At 39.7% G+C, this 7,688-nt stretch overlaps 1 long non-coding RNA gene across 1 annotated transcript; it reads left to right on the plus strand.

Annotated features, from left to right (window-relative positions):
* The first annotated feature begins 889 nt into the window (after positions 1-889).
* Positions 890-3,486, plus strand: LOC149501166 (uncharacterized). The gene is made up of 2 exons (XR_016324493.1): positions 890-1,088; positions 2,580-3,486. It is a non-coding gene; the product is annotated as an uncharacterized LOC149501166 (long non-coding RNA).
* Positions 3,487-7,688: the final 4,202 nt, after the last annotated feature.

Consider the following 7,688-nt stretch of genomic DNA (forward strand, 5'->3'; position numbering starts at 1 on the left):
AGTTAAAATGACTACAATATTAACGTCGATTTATCAAACGATACGAATGTTGAGATCGATTTATTTTCGTGTTTTACCAGTTTACGAAATACACACTAGTAAATGCCACATTTACGTATTGCGTTTTCCTACAAAGATGCTTAATAGCAAGAGTAATTAATGTCTAACGTTATTGTGTTTAGTATGGTATTCAGCGGAAACATAATACCGTATCGAACATCACTTTGTGCAAGGTCGTTGGTCGTGAGGATGGCGCCCGACAAGGTACCAGCAAATTGGTGTCGACCAATTAATGGGTACCTGGCTCTGTTGCTAATCGAGCGATAGAATTAAATGAGCGGACTGCACTAATTGCCCGGTAAGACAAAGGGGGCAAACACTCGCCTTTGATGTCAAGTGTCACTTGAGGCGAGCCGTAGCGACGACTCGTCCTCCGATCCTGTTCCATTAGTATTGGAAGCGGAACGTCATCGATTGTTTGCAATTGTGTTTACGTGTCTGTACAAACAACGTATAGGTATTGCAATAAGCGCAACGATTGTGCCGGAATAAAAATGTAATCTTCGCTACGAATACGTAACATATTACATACATACACACTTCTATTTCCACCATCGATTTTAGTGTATCGAATTGTGAAACACGTAGCTAGCGTGCCGGAGTTTTTTTTTTTTTTATGGTTTTACAACAGTTGGACTTTATTGCTGTGTTAAATACGAAGAAACATTTTTATTGTTTTCGAACCGAGTTTTTTTTTAATGGAAACTTTACTGATAAAACTTTAAATGCTTAGGACTGTCGAAAACAATACGATTCGTTTTTATTTTTTATTTATTTATTTATTTATTACGAAACGTATTATTTGTAATACGTTTACCGTTGATAATTTTTTTGTTGTATATACATATTTGAATTAGAAAAGAATATCGTTTGCACGTTACAGATTATCCGAATTCTCGAAGTGCAATTGCGTTACGTTCAACTGATCGGCTGACAATGGCTCTCGGCTCGAGTGTGCCGGTCAGTCCGGAACGTCTTGCGAATGGTCACGCCAATTAACTGCAAACTGGTCGATCTACCTGCGATAGGTACGATTCAAACAATTCCAAGCAAAACAGAATAAGACATTCTACTTAGAAAACAACTTTACGTATCTCCTTATTACATGAAATCCGAATTGAGTTCAAAGGATAATAAGTTAAAAAAAAAGATGAGTGATGTCGTGGGACACCGGATAGGAACGAAGTTCCTTATTATAATAATATTAATGTTAAGTTCTATTCGAGGTATAAAGAAAATAAAACTGGAGGTTTCGCCACAACCCACGGTCATTCGGTAACGTGCGAACTTATTGTGGTACACTTCATTCGCGGTTGTTTGCATAAGAGTTAATGTATTGCGCAAACGAACGCTCGGGAGATCGTGGTCAATGAATGATAAACAAAATGTTATTTTTTGTACGTTATTACAAAGTGAAGTCGTACACTGTGTGCATTACTAAATAATTTGTACGGTATTACAAAGTTAAGTCGTACACTGTGTGCATTACTAATAAAAATCTTACGTTACGGACGTTTTTTCCCGGTTAGGGCACCCCTCCGCATCGTCCCATAAGGAACTTCGTTCCAAAAACAGGTGCAATTCCCACTTTCAGGAGTATTCTATTTCGTTATCTCGCAGGCTAAATCCCATAAAAGTATATTTTGTGTCGCTTTCCGTTTCGCCGACTTTCAAATCACGAGGATGCGAAAGTTTTTCCTTTTTAAAACGTATCAATATTGGAAAAAAATTGTAGGGCCAAAAAACGTTTTGGTTCTCTTTCGTAACCACATACATGTACGAGACGAAGCTTGTTTCAAACTTATTAAAGGAATTGTACTGTAGTTGTGTGTCCCACTCGATATTCTATTACCTTAAAAGCCTCCGAGTCTGACACCGACTTTTCTCTTCAATACACAGCCAAAAAAGCTCAGTGCTTTCCTGATGTTAAGCTATATCGAAACCATTAAGCCACCACGGCGTAATTTCTGTCGTCTGCTGTTGATTGGCAGATGAGCCTACGACTAAAAGTGTATACTGGGGGAACATCAACAATTATGATGTGTCGTACCGTTATTATAGAGGCGTGTGTGTGAAATAGTAAAATATTAATTACTAGCTGACCCGACAGACTTCGTAGTGCCTCAATCGATAAATAAAAGACCTAAACTTTTGTATAAAATAAACTTAAAACAAACCAAAGGAATCCGTCCGACGGGGGACACATCAAAGGAAAAACGAAATTGTTATTTTTATTTAATTCCAAGCATTTTCATATTCATCTACCCTTTAAACCTTCTCTGGACTTCCACAAATCATTCAAGACCAAAGTTAGCCAAATCGGTCCAGCCGTTCTCGAGTTTTAGCGAGACTAACGAACAGCAATTCATTTTTATATATAGAGATACATTTACACATACTATTTCATTATTCTGTTCACGAAAAAACCTTTTTAATGGTGTTAACCGTTGGATATAAAATAATGTAATAAAATTAAAGATAAACATTCCTGTTGTGTGTGCACTTTTGTTTTTGTTTAGGTCGCAATGTTTAAGGCGTGCCCATAATGTATTGTCTGGTTGATCGCGTGTCTCTCTGCAGTTTAAAGCTCGAAGAATGGATGTCACGCTGTAATTGGAGAGACCGAGGCAGTGATGTGTGCCTTGGGACCGATTAAATAATTGTTAGACCACGATTCTTGTTGTTTCTGTTCGAATCTCATACAAACAAGATACAAGTACTCTATCTATGGTATCCGGCTATGGAATGAGCTCCCCTCCACGGTGTTTCCCGAGCGCTATGACATGTCCTTCTTTAATAGAGGCTTGTGGAGAGCATTAAGCGGCAGGCAGCGGCTTGGCTCTGCCCCTGGCATTGCTGAAGTCCACGGGCGACGGTAACTACTCACCATCAGGTGGGGCGTGTATGCTCGTCTGCCTAGAAAGGCAATTTAAAAAAATCTATGATGCCTTTGTTTGTCGTGTCGGTATTTTTTTATAGATTTTAATCTATTATTACCTCCTCATAAATAGTGATTGATATGGCGAACTGATTGTAAAGATATATATTTTAATTATACTAGTTTGGTAGATCATGATAGATCACATACCGTACAGCTTACGTAGATCGGCATAATGAACATTTTATACTTTTTATTGCTAAAATTCCAAACATGTTCAACATGTCTTGTAATAAGGTATAATACGTATCTATTTGATTTCGATTACTTAAAAACTAACGGTTATTATTTTAGCACTAATCCTGTTTATTTTGTACTAATTAAAACTAAAATTTTCATAGTGTAGAGTTACTACCAAAGCCAGGAAATAAATACACAGATTGCAATAGTTCACTTAATTCTGTATTGCTTTATTTGTATCTCCACTTGTACAATCTTTAGATATGTGCTTACTCCAGAATATAGTGCTTTTTCTGCCGTTTTTTCATTATTATTTTTCCTACCTATGCTGATAGCCTTGGGAGGCTATTTCAAATTCACCTTAACGTTTGTAGGTGAGCTCACGGGGCTCAAACCGGAGAGTTGCTAACACTGACCCTAGCAAGAGCAGTGCTTCGCAGAATCTACCACCGGATCGGAAACGCGACCCACTGAGAAGAACCGGCGAGAAACTCAGTGGGCTGTGTCTATGGGTTAGGGTTTTTTCAGACTACCGCCTTTTTTATTATGTTACGTCCCCATTACTGCCATTGCTTCCACCAACAGTGTTGCTATTTGGCAATCCGAAAATTATCTTAATTTAAAATGATAAATTTTATTTTAATTATATTACAACAAACAATTATCACGGAATACTGTAACTACGAAGATTTCGAAGTATATTCCACGTTTCGGAAATAATATAATGATGACATTAAAAAAAATCGGAGGCAACGCCATATTGTAAACTACATTTTTTTTTTAACTGTATTATCATAGGGTAGGATCTGATCTATCTGAATCCCACTATCCTTACGGAATAGCGCGTCATTAAATAAAATGTAGCAATTAAATTAAGACTTACTGTCTTCAATGGCTTAACTGGGCTAGGCGAGTCCACAGCCGACCTGATATGTTAGGAACTGCCGATCCACCTTGAGATATGATTTCGAAGAACTTTCAAACTCTGACAGCTCACCTTTAATCAAACGTAACTTTTGGAGTTTGAACTGATTACGGCAAAACCAATTTTTAATGTAAAATATCAATTAACCTATCTTCAATCATTCATCAATTACCTACCTATTATCTTTAATTACCAATATTAGTAATTTTAAATTTTATTTTATTTGTAATCTCAAAAATGTGTGTTTGATGATGAAAATGTATCAAAATGTCGACTTTTTTTCTTCCTCAATTAATGCCCATTGTTTTTAATTTTCGTGGCTATCAAGAATCAAGATTCCACGCACCGTTATTTAAGATGCGTTCCCGTTTCGGCGATTTTCAAATTTCAATATCTTTAAATAAGAAAATAATCTTAAGAACCCGTAAAATAACGATAGTGTTTCTTAAATTTATTGTATTTATTTCGTGAACACGCGTCAGGTACGCGAATGTGGGTTTTGACGGATTGGGAGCCGAGTGACGTTAGTTAGATCCACGTCGCAGTGGAGCTTTGGTTCTTTAACTTTGATCTCGTTGAGTATCACGATTTCGAGCGTCAGAGGCTTCTAAGGCAACATGGTGGTTAGAGGAAGCGCGGCTGGAGTGGCTCGTTATGGTGCACTCCGCGATGTTACACACCTAACGAAACCGCGCCTTCAGACATCCGAGTAAACTGCAAGATCGACGAAGGGTAATATTTTGACAAAGCTAACAAACGACACGATCTTGTTTAGTCGAGACTCGGGTCGGCCTATTCAACCGGAGATTCAATTTGATTTTTTATTTTTTGTTGTTGCACTAGATTGTTGATGATCGTGGATTACCTGGTATTTAAGGAGGTAATGAAACTTATATGTCGGATTAAGCGCTTCCCGATCATCACCTGTGTTCTCGTGGTCAGTAATTTGTAGGTTAGACTCAAAGTAAGAATACAATTAAATAATAGCAGACTAGAAATGCGGTAATATAAGAGATGCGCGCGATCGCAATGGTGTCTCCAAAGAGAATGCCTTCTTTTTCAAATGACTGTCTAGTCATGCTACCGTCATAGACTAACTCTTCACGTCTAACACGTCATCCACAGATTCACTGACACTTGCCATAAGTAACGAAACAATAACAATAAACGAGTCAATAACAAGTCTACCCATAAACAATTACGATGGCAGCGCCATCTCCGATTCCACCCAGATAATTAACCTAAAGTTTCCAATCTAATATATCACAGCTATTTCCTTTTTTTTTTTTTTTTATGATTGAAAGTTTACTGGTGGCCCGAAGGCCTTTCCAGTTTCACCAGGACAGGTGGGCGAGCAAAGGCTCAGCCAAGAGGGGTGGGATTTGCTAACAACTGCCCGAGCGCCTCCGAAGGAGACCTAACAACTCAAGAGCAATTGTTTCGCGAATGAATCTACTACCGGATCGGAATCGCGACCCGCTGAGAAGATCCGGCGAGAAACTCAGCGGGCTGATGCATGGGTTAGGTTGCACGTCGACCTCTTTGTCGAGTTCGACGAGTACGGTTACCGAGGTCCCTAAGCCTGCCCCTAGTATTAGAGCTGAAGGCATCTAATGCAAAGGTTATTGGATCTGATGGATCCGTAAGGACGTGTCAGCTATTTCCACTGATGCTCCGACAAATATAATTTATTTTTTTGTAATTTTGTTTTTGATTTGCATATGAACACAGCACACGTGACATGATCGTGCTTACACTTTTTTTAAGTTGCGAATTCATAATTGCCCAACTGGTTTTAAAGTTTTAAGGTTTTGTGTAAATTGCTCAGATAATAATAATAAGGTTCTGAATGTAGGTAGTGGATAGACTCGAATTTGTTATAGCTACAACAATACAACCTATCATATATATATATATATATGTGACCAGGATAAGATTTTTTTTTAATTAAGTGGTCTAAATTATATTTATAAGCTTTTTATTATTGTTTAGATAGCGAACGAGTCGGCACGCGTGATTTTATGTGGTCTACGGAATCCATAAGCATCACACCGTGAATTCCGCCGCCCACCCTGAGACTTGAGGTCTGTCTCAAATATACAATTGAATTGGGTAATTAATTAAGTTATAGGTTGGGTAATTACGGAAAATATATTTTTTACTGGTTTGATTTTTGTTACACGACGCTATTAATTCAGTAGGTACGTTCGAAAAATTGATGCTTAGCGGCGGAATTTGAATATCGGCATAGTCGCATCGCTGGAGATGGGTACAGCGGTCGTCTTACCCTATAGGTTGCGACGACTTGATAGTCGGGATATCCAGATCTCAATACGTTTTGTCATATTTAAGATCGAATTTAGCAAGAACAAGTAGATGCTGTAATATGAGGAGCGATACTGCCGATTGGAATTACTAAAAGCATTATGTGAAATTTGGATTTATCGGTTTTTGTTGCGGTTGAGCAAATATTTTCTATTCTATTCTATCAGCTCACAAACGTCCACTGCTGGACATATGCCTGTCCCAAGCCTCGCCACAAAAATCGGTCCTGTGCTGCTTGCATCCAGCGGAACCCCGCGAACCTCAATAGGTACCAATAGGGATTCGTAGGATGCAGGCAACAACTCGAGCAAATATTACAACTTTTCGTTCAAAAATAAAAACTAACATTAAAAAAATTACAGTAATAAAGTTGCTCTTTAATGTTTGGAAAAAGCTTGATAACGTAAATATCGTCATTAATGGATTAAATGATTTTCTTTTTGACTCCCGAAGTAGGTACTTGCTTCCTTTAATATCTACTATTGACTTTAAATTCAAACGTAACATATAAATATGTTGACGCGATCGTTCTAGGTATTACTAGGTCGGTGGAAGTTGGGGGAGGGGTGTGGGAGAGTCGGCTCGGTCAAAGGGCCCTTTGATGTTTGCCGCCGGCTTAATGCACCGCCCGCGGCCCCACTCTCATCATTAGCAATTTCCCATTCCGATTTGAGCAACCGACGCGCGTGGACGTGCTCATTGTTTTGTCGGAAGTGACTACCGGTGATAATAGATCATTGTTCGTGGCACATCTGTGGCCCAAGTGTTTCTCGGAATTTGTACCTGCGCCTAATTGCAAGGCATTGCCGCCCGGGAACTGTGCAGTGGTTCTATTCACTCTAATTCTATTCTATTTATTCTATTCACTAAAATTTCTAAAACTCCTAGAATCGCTTCGGCCAATTTAGTGTTACCGACGCAGGGGCCTCGCCGCAAGGCGAGCGCGTGTTTAAGTCCCGGGGCCGCCCCCCCCAGGCGAAAATCACGTAAAGATGGAGGAAAAACTTTTCATCGACTTCATTCGGGAAAAATACCCGTCAATCGCGCCCGAATTCGAAGCCTATAGGGCCTCATTTGGTAACTATTCTCCCCCCGCATCTCTCGCCGCCGTCGCCAAACATGCCTCGCAGGCATGCCTCGCGTGCCCCGCCGCCGGTCCGTGTTCAAGCGCACGTACGCACGCCGCCGCCGTAGCGTCTAACGCCCCCGCCCCCGCTACCCCCGCGCCCGCGTCAATCACGTCAGTTTCGTCCGTCGCGA

Source organism: Bombyx mandarina, chromosome 17, assembly GCF_030267445.1.
Source record: "Bombyx mandarina strain Sakado chromosome 17, ASM3026744v2".
In the NCBI taxonomy this organism is placed as follows: domain Eukaryota; kingdom Metazoa; phylum Arthropoda; class Insecta; order Lepidoptera; family Bombycidae; genus Bombyx; species Bombyx mandarina.